Raw genomic sequence first — 15,132 nt, 5'->3', positions numbered from 1 at the left:
GGAATTTAAGGTCTTCCCAGGAGAGAAAACTGCAACTCAGAAGTTAAAATGATTTGAACACAGTCACTTGTTTTGGTTTGTTGTGTTTCATTTTTCACTTTCTCTTATATTATGTAAGGAATGTCATATTCTCTCAGTTGTGTAATTTTTTTAAATGAAAATAATCTTCTTGATTAGGATAGTTTTAATCTTTTATTCTTTAAATTTCACTTAATGTTTCCTCCTATTAAATGATTAGCACACAGTGAAATTTTTTTTTAATGAACTGGAAATGTGAGAAATTCTCTTTTCAAATTTCATGTTTTAATTTTAGCCTCAATTAAATAGGCTTTTATTTTTTATGTCTAAACTCTTTGCATTTTGCTCTAAACTCTTGAAGGTGACTACATAAATAGATGCTTTTTGTACTTCCAAAATATTTAGTTATTTAAAGTCTTGCCTTATACATTCTAAATGTTGAGATTCATTCTGATATACTACAGTACCTACATAGTTGTTAAAATGGAGCAGATGTTACAGTAGATACAGATTTGCATCATAAATTCCCATCCCCACTTTTAGATTCTAATTTCTAACTATGTCCTTGTCCAAGTTAGTTAACATCCTTGAGTTTTAGTTTTCTCACCTGTAAGTGGTAAAAAATGTAATGTTTACCTCAAAGGGACTATTAGGATTAAGCAAAAGTGCATGTATATTTCTTAGAAGAAAGCACCCATTCATAATGCCAAGTACCAACACTTAATATATATTAATTCATTTAAACAGTAGCACTCTTGAAGCCAGTTCCCTTATATCTCTTTTACAGATGAGTAAATGAATGTATAGAGAGGTTGAGTAATTTGCCCAAGATTACAAAAGCTTGCAAAACTAGAATTTGAACCCAGGCAGTTCATATTCAAAGTCCAAGAACTTAATAATTTTTAACTGCCTCAATTACTAGATCCATTATTACTTTTACTCTAATTCTGTAAGTGAGTGTGGAAGAATACTGTTATCAGCACCAGTGAAAATAATGCATTGACTTCAGAGATTAGGTGAGAAAGGTATATTCAAGAATGTCCCTTTCCTATGGAAGAATGAAATAAAATTGTCTTTATTTTCTAACTAAAATTTGAATAAAAACAAGCTGCAAAACTAGGTCATGCCATCTTATCCCTATTACTGGAATTCCATATCCCCGCTTTTCTTTTGAGTTCTTCATATTCTTATTTAAAAGTATTTGTGATAATAAAATAGAGAACATCCACAAGGGAATCTGACATCTCACTAAAAAGTAGTTTTACACTGACACCAGGCAGTTTCCTTTATGCCGTATGTTACTAGGTCAAATTTGGATATATGATCCCCCTTGACATTAGAAATAAAGATAATCAACTGCAAAAACCGGGTCAATATACCTTCATAAGCAAGATTGACAGCAGCTGAAACAATTGTAAAGATCAAGAGATTACTGACTTAGACCTTAGCTCTCCTGTAAAGATGGATGCTGATATAGCAACTTTAATTTTTTTGCATTTTAAAGATGTAGTTTTCACATCATAAAAATTTGTGGAGTAACAGTTTAATTTTAACCTTATTCATTGAGGAGAAAATCTCAGATCTTCAGTTTTCTGTGCTGAATAATATTAAATAATATATAGCAAATATATTGCTTCTATCTTAAATGGAATGTAAGAAATGTTTTATTTAATCCAGAATGCAGTCATTTCTTTAAAGAAAAGAAGGAAGACAATCTTATTTATAATGAAAATGTTACTTAACATATTTAAAATAACAAGTATAACTTTTATTATGGAAAGCTTTTATACATAATTTTAAACTACCAATACTGTTCTAAAGAATCCAACTTTACTCAGATGTTGTAAGAATTAATCCTTATCCTGGCCTAATACTTTAAGCAAGGAAAGCTAATCTGGATTTATGTCATCTGAATAATGTCCTATATTCAAACATGATGTAATCTCTTACTTCCTCTTCTTGAAATCCTTATTTCCTTCTCCCTTTGCTTTCAGCTCTCTTCTTTGACTGTCTATAAATTCCATTAACTGAATATGAGTAACCAGAAAATCAATGAAAGAGTGAAAAAATTATAGTAGTATCATCAGTGAACATTCATCAGAAATGGCCCTCCATTGAATTTTTGGAGCCTTATTTCTGGATTTTATTTTATTAAGAAATGACTGATGCATAATGCATTTAATAAACCTCAGACTCCAGTTTAAAGCATTAATATGTTAAAATTAATTATAAAGTTTAAAATAATAAAAAGTAGTCTCCTGGTGAGCGCGCGCTGGGCCGCCAGCCACAGGTCCCGCCGGCACTTTCTCCGGTGACGCCTCGGCCCACCCGGTCCCACTTCGCCTCTGACGCCCAGCTCCCTCTGGCGGCGGGGCGGGCAGAAGCGCAGCGCCCAGCCCTCCCGCCGGCGCTGGTACCTCCAGGAACTTCTTGGACACAAGTCATACTCACAAGCTGAATTCAGGGGGAGAGAATACAGACAAAGAAAGAACTGATGAGGAGGAAAAAATAATAGCATTTAAAATGATAAATGGAATGGGAAAGAGAATCTAAGAAACAGAAACGTTAAAATACAAAACAGAACCCAGGAAGTATAGATGTGTTGGTATCATGAATTAGGAGACTGAAGTACATAATGTCAACTATGTACTTTAATGAATAAAAAATTGGGGTAGTGGGATTGTGCCAGTTTGAATGTATTATGTTCCCCCAAACACCATTATCTTTGATGTAATCTTGTGTAGGCAGACCTATTAGTGTTAATTAGATTGTAATTCTTTGAGTGTTTCCATGGAGATGCACCCCATCCAGCTGTGGGTGATGACTCCAATTGGATAATTTCCATGGAGGTGTTGGCCCGCCCATTCAGGGTGGGTCTGAATTAAATTACTGGAGCTCTATATAAGATCAGACAGAAGGAGCAAGCTAGTACATCCAATAGGGATACCTTGAAGAAAGCACAGAAGCTGCAGATGAGAGACAGTTTGAAGACAGCTGTTGAAAGCAGACTCTTGCTCCAGAGAAGCTAAGAGAGGACAAATACCCCAAGTGCAACTAGGAGTGACATTTTTGAGGAACTGCAGCCTAGAGAGGAATGTCCTGGGAGAAAGCCATTTTGAAACCAGAACTTTGGAGCAGACGCCAGCCATGTGCCTTCCCAGCTAACAGAGGTTTTCCGGACATCATTGGCCATTCTCCAGTGAAGGTATTTACCTCAGAGAGGAGCTGACGTTACTGCTGGATTATCTGCGTCCTACATGCTTTGAAAACACTGGAAAAAAGAGTATCTTGGATTGCACACAGACTCAACATTGTTAGTTTGTTTTACTTTGCTATTAAATGTTTAATAACATTAAAAGGGAGCCATTGAAAATAAAATCTGAAACTTATTTGTACTGCAGAGATGGTCTTCTCTGCAGTTTTCCTATCTGGTATTTTCTGCACTGGTGAAATGATGGGCTTCTGCTGTATATTTTACTCTTTCTTTGTTTGTACCCCTGTTCCTGCAAATGCATGAAACACCTCATAATTTTCTTTCTTTTTTTAGTTTGTGATCATTGTGTGTTTAAGTGCAAGAAAGTCCACTTGGAAAGTTTTGTTGTTTTTAAACTTCCTGAGCTAGGAAAGATAACAAAATAATACAGATAAATACAATTCAAGAACCTAAGAAATAATAAATCAAATAAAATAAACCAGTGAGTCTGTTATTTTAAAAAAGCATTATTCTAATTAACATTCTTTGTTAAGACTTGAATATTAAAAGGCAAAATAATAACCCCTGAAAACATTAGGAAAAAAGTATTTTGTTTCTTTGGTAACCATATTCGCTTGATTATTAATTTGATTACTTGAGTTTGCAATTTGTTATTAAATATGTATGCTTATATGGGCATTAAAACATAAAGTTTTCTTTCTGGGGTATTAGTACTGAAAAGGAAAATATTATAGGAAATATATCTTTTAAAGGGGTAACATCAGATTTATATGCTCAGTTTAGCTTTAATTGGATTCATTAATAATCATACTGAAAAAAAGAAGTATTATATACTTATATTTTCAAAATTAGGTATGTGGTTTAAAAATATCTATTCAATAATATGAGGAAGTAGGGAACTAGTATGTTTTAAAATGATGCTGAAAGACAATTTTCAGTAACATAACTAACCAAAAAGGGCCTTTTATTCTTTTTGAAAAATATGTCATTAAAAAGGTTTTTTTGTTGTTGTTGTTGTTAAGAAAACACAGAAACCTCTTAAGGAGGTGCTGAGTGGAGGATTATTATAATTCTCCAACATGTTTCTCGGTTTTTAGTTTATTTCACATCATGCTTTTTAACCTTTGACAACAAATATTGTTGTACCATGAAGACAGCAAATCCAAACAATTACATATGTAGTCCAAAGGCATACACAAGAAAATCAATATTTGACATCTTTGCAACTCCCTCTTTGCAGTAGCGTTCAATAGCTCTTATTCATTATACACTTATATCTCTTTCAGATTTGCCTTTGTCACTAGAAACCCATTTTTTTTTTTTTTCTCCTTTGACTTCCACATAACTTCTTTGCCCTGTACTTTTACAGATGCCTTCTGGCTATAAATACTAATGAAATCTCTTTGCTTAATTCAATTTTGCTGGTACACTTGCAGTTATGACCTAACTTTCCCACGAGAGAGACTGATTGAACATTCCACTACCTTATGGATGGGAGCAAACATTCTTGTAGAACTGGACTGACAATTTCCATAATTATAGAAGTCACAGCCTAATGACCTTAAAAAACAATAAAAAGATCTCTTGTTAATTCCATTTCTGTTACTGACATTCAAGATATTTCATTTTTCACGGGACAACAAATTTACTTTTTTATTTTCCAAAGAGCAGTCTATCCTTTCCCCCCAGATTAAATTTTCTGAATATTGAAGTATCTATTGAATATTTAGCATTTCTTTGTCTTTTAAAAGTTAGAATATTTATGATCCTTAGAATGCGTTTGACTGATTTATAGCAATCAATTATAAGAGTACGTTTTCAAATAGCCCTTTTAAAAATGAAGAATAGAATAATTAAAAAGATCACAAGTCCTCCCTTGCATATAATTATTTCATTATTTTATTACAGTGCAGAAATTATTTTTGCTGACTGTGAGCAATTTTAATTGAGCCAGATCTGTGTTAATATTTGATAGCAAGCAGTTCTTCCTAAGAAATAAGATCACTAATTGCCTAAATTTTTATTCAGTACAGTGAGTCTGGTGAGTCACATTGTAGTATAAACCTAATCACTGGGCAGAGTGAGTACAATACCTTTTCTGTAGTGTACATATCCTAAAAGCATAACCTTCTGTTAATTTATTGCTTCAACAGGTTTGTTGCTTTATTAAGCATTTGTTTTGTAGAAAATCCTTTATCTACAGAAAAACTATGATAACAAAACATTAAAATTCAGACTTGAAGTCTACTAAACCATCATAAATAAGCATAGCTAAAACACAGCATCTTTGATTCTTCCTAAGTATCAAAATGCTCAGCACCTTACAATATATTCTGGAAGCTTTGGGTTTACAAATAAAGATTGCTCCTGGAGCATGGAGCTATTGAGTATAGCCAGATAGCTTGTTATTAAGTGAAGTTAAATTAAATGTTAATAACAGTCATTTTCTTGCAAAAATTTAACATTCATCATAAACATTATAGTATCCTTGACATATCTAAATATTGTATGCATATCTAAGCTATTTTCTCCCTAATAAATATTTTACATATATTTATTTCTATGGGGAAAATGTCTAAATGGTAATAAAATTCATCACAACTACTGTCTTAACAACATAGACTTTAATCAAATCTGTATGAACATTTAAAAAAACATGTTTCTTTTCTAAATTGTGGTAACAAATAACATAAAATTTCCTATTAACCATTTTTAAGTGTACATAATGTATGTGTTTTTATGTGTAGTTTCTTATTGAATATGCTGCTTCTCTAACAGACCTTAAGAGAAAAGAACAATGCTTGAAGGTATTCTTACTTTAATTTTTGAAAGTAAAAATAAAATTCTTGAAAATCTCAAAAAAAAAAAAAAAAAAAAAAAAGTAGTCTCCTATGTATTCTTAAACATTTGCAGTCTAAAGATTCACTTCAAGATATAAACCTGCATTTGAAAGTAAGAAGCATATAGTGACTGGATAATACCACTTTGCATATTTAGAAGATGCATGTATGTATGAGTGTTATCCAGTAAAGACTTTATTCTTTTCAGTATGATGATTAAAATTAAAGAACCCCAATCATCTTGAGAAATACTACACAATACCATGTTTTTTGGTCACTATTTTACAAAATTCCTGAGCTAAGCATATTCACAGGGTTTGGCTATTTAGCCATTGGAAAGAGGATTTTTTAAGAAATTGTCATCATTATCAATTTGGTTTAAACTGAATAGACCTAAAGACAGACCTCATGGTATTTTGAGAATGTTTCTTATTAAATTTTCCCATATTTTCAGATCTTCATTCAGTGTCACAGGCAGGACACTCTCAACTTCCTCCTAAACACTATGGGATTCTTTTATCACATTTTTGACATTTAAAAATTTCTCTGTCTATAATTCTAAATCTCTTCTCTTCCTTCTCACCTTCTTACAACTCAGTGTAGACTGCAACACATTTAGAGCATTTTAAAAGTGAGTGAGGTATACCTAAATGCATGATTGAAATAGTTATATAATTGTTCAAATTGTTATCTTAAGAACAGTTTTCTTTTAAAACTCTTAACTAAAATGTACAATGCTTATTTCATGAAAATATAGATTGAGATATACTTCATGTGATATAATAAATTCAGCTTTTTATAAAACTCAGAAATCTAAATTTTGTGCATACAATAAGGTTTTTGTTACCACTTTGTGATCAATGCTCCTAAGTTATTTTCCCAAAAGATTCCATAGAGGGGTTGGTGTCTGGGTCACAGACCTCATCAGACTATTGCAAAAACTGCTATCTATTTAGTTATAGTCAAAGAAGTCTGTGTTCTCTCTGGTTAACTATGAAATACTGTGCATTTCTTTTGTAGGATTATATCTTATTTTAAACATTCCATGTATCCTAATTTTCTGGGCATGGAAAGTGTTAATCACATTTGAAAAATAGATAATCTCATTTTCTTCTTATTAGAATTAAGTCATCTGGTACAAATGCAGTGGAAAAATATCCCCCTGTCTTCATCACATAATCATTGTAATCTACACATTTGATGCCGGGGGAGTGTTAAAAGTAAAAGTGAAAGAGTTTCCATGGTTTATAGGAGCCAGTCACAATAGGATCTCAAGTACTAGAAGCCAAAAGTAAAGCTGAGTGTGGCAGGGACAAAATTAAACAGAAAATAATGAAAATATATTTTTAAAAATCCAACTTTACAAAATCAAATTCCTCATGACCTAGTATCTGCAATGTTTCATAGAAAAAAAAATCCTTTAAAGTTTCACATGGTGGTTACAGGGACCAAAAATATACTTATTTTTTAAAAAATAAAAAAATGAATTATCAAATATACAATTCACAATGCTCAGACGTAATTTTATTTATAATTGTTTTATGAGTCCATATATTATTAATTTGTATTTTGAAAAGACTGGACATTAAAAGCCTCTAAAGAAAGAGATTGGTAGAAATTCTTGCAATCAATTAAGGAAACAATTTACTATTTTCTTGTTTTTGTGAAGGAATTATTTAACATTCTAAGTTCTTTCCAGATATATTGTATCATAACTACTTAAAGGGAGGTATCAAAGATGGGAAAAAGTATTGTCAGCACTTAAGGAGGAAGAAAGAATTTCTTAAATACAGATAAATAGAGTGATTTGAAGTTCAATGTAAAAATACAACAAAAGAACAAGTTTAGGGAGTTGGAATTTTCAAAATTTGGAAGCTGAGAGTCATCCAAGTTTACAGAGTACCAAGATGTGGAGGGATCAATCACATAAAATTTTTGAAATAGAAAATGCCATATGTGGAAAAAATATATTGGCCAGAAGGTGACTCAATTAGATGTATTTATTAAGGATTAAAAAGAAAATATTAAATGAGTGTTAATTAACCAAATATCCAAACTAAAGTAAGATCTCTGGTAAATTGCTTCACCCAACAAACATAAAAATACGTTGTATACTAAGCAAAACTTCCACGTCCATATCTTGGTTTTGTGAAGCCCATACAACTGCATTTTAGCCAATAAAATTTGAGGAGAGATTTGTTCATGGTATCTGAGAAACGTTTTCCTTTGAACTGAAGAGAGGAAAAATAGAAGTGTCGATTTACCAACCTCTGGACTTAAACTCTATAGCCCATACCGTAATTCCTATTTGGAATTACAAACATGAATTTAATGTTATAGAATGAAGTCAACCTAATGGAGGGAAAGGGAAAAATGTAGCAGTTTACCTATTTTCTGATAAGATCAATGACCTTCTTAATCAATCTTAATTTTCTATGATTTTAGTTACTTATTTAAAAATATGTTCATGTCACTCATTTTTCCATTTCCTTCATGCATACACTCATTCATGAAATTGTTTTTTAAAATTTCTTAAAATTCATAAATTTATGCATTTATCCATACATAATCTGATTATTAAACAAATGAATATTGAATTTCATCTACAATCAAGTCCTTGAATTAGAGTCTGGCTGAACAAAGTATATTTGGTCTCTGACCTACAAAGTATACAGGTAAGCAAATAAGGCAGTTATTTATAAAATTATAATGGGAGTTATTGCAAGAGTTGGAAGTTAGTCATTTCTATAATATATGAAGATGACATCTACTTTGTCATAATTTCACTCTCCATTGTTTTACACATTTAAACAAAAAATCAATATACTATTCCATCTGTTTAGTCCTATCTTGAGGATAGTTCACTGCAGAGCTGAAATTAGAAACTCAAAGCTGCATCTCTAACTATAAAAATGTGTATTTTCCTGAATTGAGGCACTATACATCTGAAGTATTTTTAGTTTGCAATGATGTTTACAAGCCTGAACACACACAGTTTTAGGCAGTTGATATGCTACCCTAGAACACAAACTGTGAAAATTTTCCTTCACAAGGCATTGTAATATTGCAGCCTATTTACTTCTCAAATCATTACAAAAAATATCTTTCTTTCTCTTTCATACATGGTCAGTGTATACACTAATTAATGTATTATTTGATTTTTTCTTGGGAAAAAAGTATTAAAATATGCTTTCAATTCCAGTAATATCATATTCTTAATTTCCCTGAATTTAGAGGTAAGAAATTAAGCAATTGTTGTTAAAATATTAGCTTGCCAAATTGTTTATAAATAAATCAAAAATCAATTTTTCTAGACAATTGCTTTTAAAGCCTAGGTTTAAACTTCTGGTTCAAACATATATGTTAATAGATTTATTTTATTTCATAAGAAATCATAACACAATGTTGAGTTCAGTGTCAAGATTGTCTATCTGCAAATTTTAATATTTTTGAATAAAGATGAAGTAGAATATATTATATACATATTATTTTAGTTTCTTAGGCTACTCAAGCAAATACCATGAAAAGGAAATTTATTGACTTATGGCTTTGAGGCTAAAAGAAAGTCCAAAGCAAGGTGTCAAGGCAATGCTTTCTTCTTGAAGAATGGCATTCTGGGGCTGGCTGCCAGGATCCTTGGCTCTTCGATCACATGGCGACACATATGGCAGCGTCTCCTGCTCTCTCCCTTCAATTCCATTTCCACTGATACTCAGTTTTTTGCTTCCTGTGTCTGTCTGTGTGTTTGTCTAAATTTCATTCTGCTTATAAAGGACTCCAGTAATAGGATGAAGACAAATCGTGTTTGAGGTGGGACGCACCTTAACTGAAGTCACCTCAACAAAAGGTCCCCCTACAATGGGTTCACATCCACAGTAATGTAAGAATATGTTTTTCTGGGGTACATATGGCTTCAAAGCACCCACACTATACTTTGAATAATATCAAATAATATGTTCTCAAAATATTCAATACCTTTTGTCTTTGTTACTTGATTTATCATCAGTGGCTAGAAGAGTTTTGGGCATATAAAAGGTGCTTAATAATTACTTGAATGAATAGTGCATTAATTTGTTTAAATTAATCCTCTGTTCGAAATATTTGAAGTTAGTTTATACACATTCAGATATTGTAAATGCATATTTTAATTCTGTTTTGATTGAAAATATTAGCCTCATGAATATCCTTAGGAATTTGCTTTTCCAAAATGATAATAGTGATAAAAGAAATGTGCAATTATTTTAAAGTATTTTATTTTGCAGTATTTGAAAATTTTAATTTATTGTTTTCTCTGATTAGATGATTAATTTGCAGCTGAATTTTGTGTGGTATAGTATAAATAGAACAAATCCAATGGATAATATAAAGATTGAATTTTGAAGAGAATGTCTTGCATGTTTGAATTATATGAACTATTAAGATAGGAAAATAAACAAAAATTTAGTAATTAAGATAATGCTATTGATATTAATTATGAAAGTTGGAGTAAGTGCAATATTGAGAAGAAAAACAAATGAACTTGCTTTGCTCCATTGCACTTTTTTGTATTATAAGAAAACTCAGGCAAATAGCTTTTCTCATGAGTTGTAAGATAATAGTGTTTGATTGCTTAGTGACTTGTGTAATGGACAAGGCATTTTCGTTGGAAAGTATGAATATATTTCATTACCTAATGTAGGCCATGCATGTTAAATATGACTTCTAAAGTTATTAGTTTTCTATCCTTTTTCCATTGAATATATGCCTGTTCCCTAGAATAATATGAAAGTAAATTCCTCATAATTTATTTTGGAAATGGTATCCAAAATGATGTGTTCTGGAACTTTAGACATTTAACTTTAAATTAGCATGAAATGAAATAATTGGTTAACTCAGTTTACTGCTTTGAGACTTATGTGTCTGTGTTACTAAAAAGACAATGATTACAATATATTATTTAAGTCACACTGCAATGCAAATATTGTATAAATTTTAAAACATCAAATTAAAGGACTCGATTTGAGTATGAATGAAGGTCACAATACTGCTATTGTGCAAGCTAATGTTTTGTGAGATACTGTAATTTTTGAGATAAGTAACAAGCAATTTATGAGTAGTAAGAGTATAGTCAGTTTATAACTGACTGTAACATTTAAAGGATTTATTAGGGATGGTACCAATGTAATATGTAATTTTAAATTTTACATTGTTTTCATTAGTTATCATTCTTTCCATTATGTATTTTGGAGCTTTAGAAATCTGTATCTTCATGTTTCTCTAGTAAGAATTTTTCCGTTTTTTTTTTGTTTGTTTGTTTTTGTTTTTGTATTCCAATATACCCCTAGTTTGGTAAAATATTTTTATCCAATTGATGTGTAAATTTATGTTTCCACCGCATTGCCACTTAATGTGTCAGTATTTCATTCAGTTTGGCCAGTTTATTTACAATGATATATGTGGTCTTGCATTTATGTCTTAAAATGTTTATTTTGAATATGTTGTCACTTAAACATAAAATAATGAATGAATTAAAATTTCACTTCTGTTAACTTAAAGAATATTATCAGACTGTAGGTATTAGGAATTCTTGGAATATTTACAATAGAAAGGAAAGAAAGGATATTTAAAATTTAATTTTATGAGAGAAGGCTCTAAGAAATAGATTACAAACAAATCAATAAAGTTATTGGAGTTTATGAACAATGATGACATGTTATCAATGTTTTGACAACAAAAAGTAGTATGAGGAGAGGTGTGGAATTTATTTAGTCCTCTGGAACAATTAGCATACAGCCAAGGAACAACTAGTAAATAGTCTGGAACAACTTTTGGGGGACATCTGTGACCAGACACACATTGTACACCAGTCTGGAATAGGTGGTATGGCTGAGATCTCAGCATAAGAACTGTAAGTAGAGCTCCCCAAACTGCTGAGCTGGTGCCCCTCCCCCACCAGCATGGCAGGCTGAGCTGAAACACTTCCTGGGGAAAAAAGAAGCGCACTACTAGGAGGAAGAGAAGGGAGCTCAGTCAAGCTTCAGCTGTGGTTTTAGTTAACAAATTTGTACTACTGAATATAAGCTACCAGCACAGGTAAACCCGGAGCAAGCAGGAAAGGGACTCACTATTTCTCCTGGTAGAGAGGAGGTGGGGCTGATGGAAAAAAATACATAAAGAAATAAAATCAGAGGCTTTTTGGGTCACTGAGCTCAGAATACTGAAAAAGGGCTGTGTTCCAAGAAAAGGGGCACACAGAACCTGGCACCAACTCTAGTTCTTGACTGGTAACTGGGGGGCTGGGGGCTGGCTCTGAAAAGGGGATTTCTTTCTTTTTACCTTTTTGTTCTCTCAAGAGAAAGCCTCAGGCATTTTCAATTGTTAGTACTGATCCAGGAAAGGTGGAGTTAAGATGAGAGACAAAGGAAGAAGTCAATTGCATGAGATAAATCCCTAAAGGGCTTATCTTCCCTAAGGAAAGAGGGAGGTAAGGCCCAGCTCAAGTGGCTGCCCTCCCTCAGAGAACTCAGACCCTAGGGCCTGTGTAAAAAAAAAAAAAAAGAAAGAAAACCCCAGAAAGAGCTTAAGCTTGGCTTCTGACATTCTCAGCCCATGACAGAGACAGGGTCTACTGAGAATTAAAGGCAACACACCCCTTTATGCCTGTGGGGAGCTGTGGGATAGCAAGTGCCACCTGCTGGGCAGGATAGAGAAAACCACATCTAGTGGCCTCACAGGAAATTCTGGGTTTTGTCCTCAGGGAAATGTGATACTTGATTACACTCTCTTCCTGAGACCTAGGCCCCTCTGGTCTGGGAAAATCTCATTGGAGTAATCAAGAAAATCACATTCCTAGACAATAAGAATTTATAATTCACACTAGAAAAAATGAAGATATGGCCCAAATGAACCAACTTACACTTCAAATGAGATACAGGAGTTAAAACAACTAATTAAATATCTTCAAACAAATTTGCTAAATCAATTCAAAAATAAAATCAATGAGTTGAGGTAAGATATTGCAAAAGTGATGAAGGATATAAAGACAACATTGGGAAAACATAAGGAAGTACTTGAAAGTTTGAAAAAAAAATTGGCAGAATTTAAGGGAGTGAAAGATACAATAGAACTGATGAAAAACACAGTAGAGACATACAACAGCAGATTTGAAGAGGCAGAAGAAAGGATTCAGAAACTAGAGGACAGGACATCTGAAATCCTACACACAAAATAACAGATAGGGAGAAGAATGGGGAAATATGGGTGGGGTCTCAGAGAATTGAATAATAACATGAAGAAAAGAACATGAATATAATGTCATGGGTGTCCCAGAAGGAGAAGAGAAGGGAAAAGGGGCAGAAACAATAATGGAGGAAATAATCACTGAAAATTTCCCATCTCTTACAAAAAACATAAAATTGCACATCCAAGAAGTACAGCATATTCCAAACAGAATAGATCCAAATAGACCTACTCTGAGACACTTAATAATCAGATTATCAAATGTCAAAGACTAAGAGAATTTTGAAAGAAGCAAGTGAAAAGTGATCCATCATGTACAAAGGAAGCTTGGTAAGACAATGTGCTGATTCCTCAGTAGAAACCATGGAGGTGAGTTTCTACTGATATATATTTAAGATACTGAAGAGAAAAACTGTCAACCAAGAATTCTATATCCAATGAAACTGACCTTCAAAAATTAGGGAGTTTAAAATATTTTCAGACAAACAGGCACTGAGAGAGTTTGTGAACCAGAGACCTGCTCTGCAAGAAATGGTAAAGGGAGTGCTACAGGCAGATCAGAAAAGACAGGAGTTGGAGAAGAGTAGAAATGAAGACTATCAGTGGAGTAAAAGAGAGAGAGAGTGAGGAAAATAAAATAAAATAAAAAAGACATAAATTCCAAAAGTCAAAATGGCAGACAGTAGACATTTTGTTGAGGGAAATTAGAAAAAAAAGATGGGTACATTGTGGACTAACTAATTTGCACTAACATTGATGAGCAAAATTTGAGTGTTAAAGCTGAGAACACAGGTTATCAGGAGAAAGAAAGAGGTTATAAATTGTTCATTTGATGCTGAAGAAGTACATAAGGGTAAACAGGATTGATTGTATAGATGCAGAAAGGGATAGCATAATACTGTGTGATGGTAGCATAATATTGTAAGTACTCTGAAAAAAGATGAACAGGAGTATGGTTGAAAGAGGAAGGCTAGGAAGGCTAGAAGGAAAGATAGAAGATAAAGACTGGGATTGTAAAATTTAGTGAAACCTAGATTGGCCAATGATGGTGATTAAATATACAAATATAAGAATGTTTTTAAAAGATGGTGATTAAATATACAGATATAAGAATGTTTTTAAAAGAGGGAGAGCAAATGAATGACAACATTTCAAGGTGTTGAAAATTGGATGGTACAAGGTAAAAAAATGCAACCAATGCAAACTAGAGTCTGTAGTTAATGGTGACATTGTAAGATGCTTCTATTAATTGTAACAAAGGCAATATACCAAAGCTAAATGTCTATAAGAGGGGGTTATAAGGGAGTGATATGGGATTCTTCTTGATGATGGTTTTATTTTCTGGCCTCTTCATTGTGTGTTTCTTTATTTTTATTTTCCTTCTATCTTTTATATTTTTATTCTTCATTGTTTTCTCCTTTTCCTCTTTCTTTGCAGAAGAAATGGAAATGTCCTCATACAGGTTGTGTAGATGAATGCATAACTATGTGACTATACCAGGAATCATTAATTGTTTACTTAGAATGGATTGTATGGTGTGTGTGAAAACTGTTTAATAAGTAAACAGAGTGATACAGGTGCTGGAGAAAATGTGGAGAGACAGATGTACCTATTGCCTATTGGTAGGAAGGTAGAATGGCACAGCCCAGCTGGAGGGCAGTGTGGTGGTTCCACAAGAACCTAACTTTGGGTTGCCATGTTGTTCTACAAGCCTGTTCCTGGGTATATACTTGGAAGAACTGAGAGCAGGGACATGAGTGGACATTGCACACTGTAGTTTATGGTGGCAGTATTGAAAGAAAGATCAGACTTCAATTAGAAATATGAACAAAATGGACTTTG

The sequence above is a fragment of the Choloepus didactylus genome, chromosome 12 (assembly GCF_015220235.1).
Source record: "Choloepus didactylus isolate mChoDid1 chromosome 12, mChoDid1.pri, whole genome shotgun sequence".
Taxonomy (NCBI): domain Eukaryota; kingdom Metazoa; phylum Chordata; class Mammalia; order Pilosa; family Megalonychidae; genus Choloepus; species Choloepus didactylus.
The sequence above is the reverse complement of the archived record's forward strand: the minus strand, read 5'-3'. Positions refer to the sequence as shown.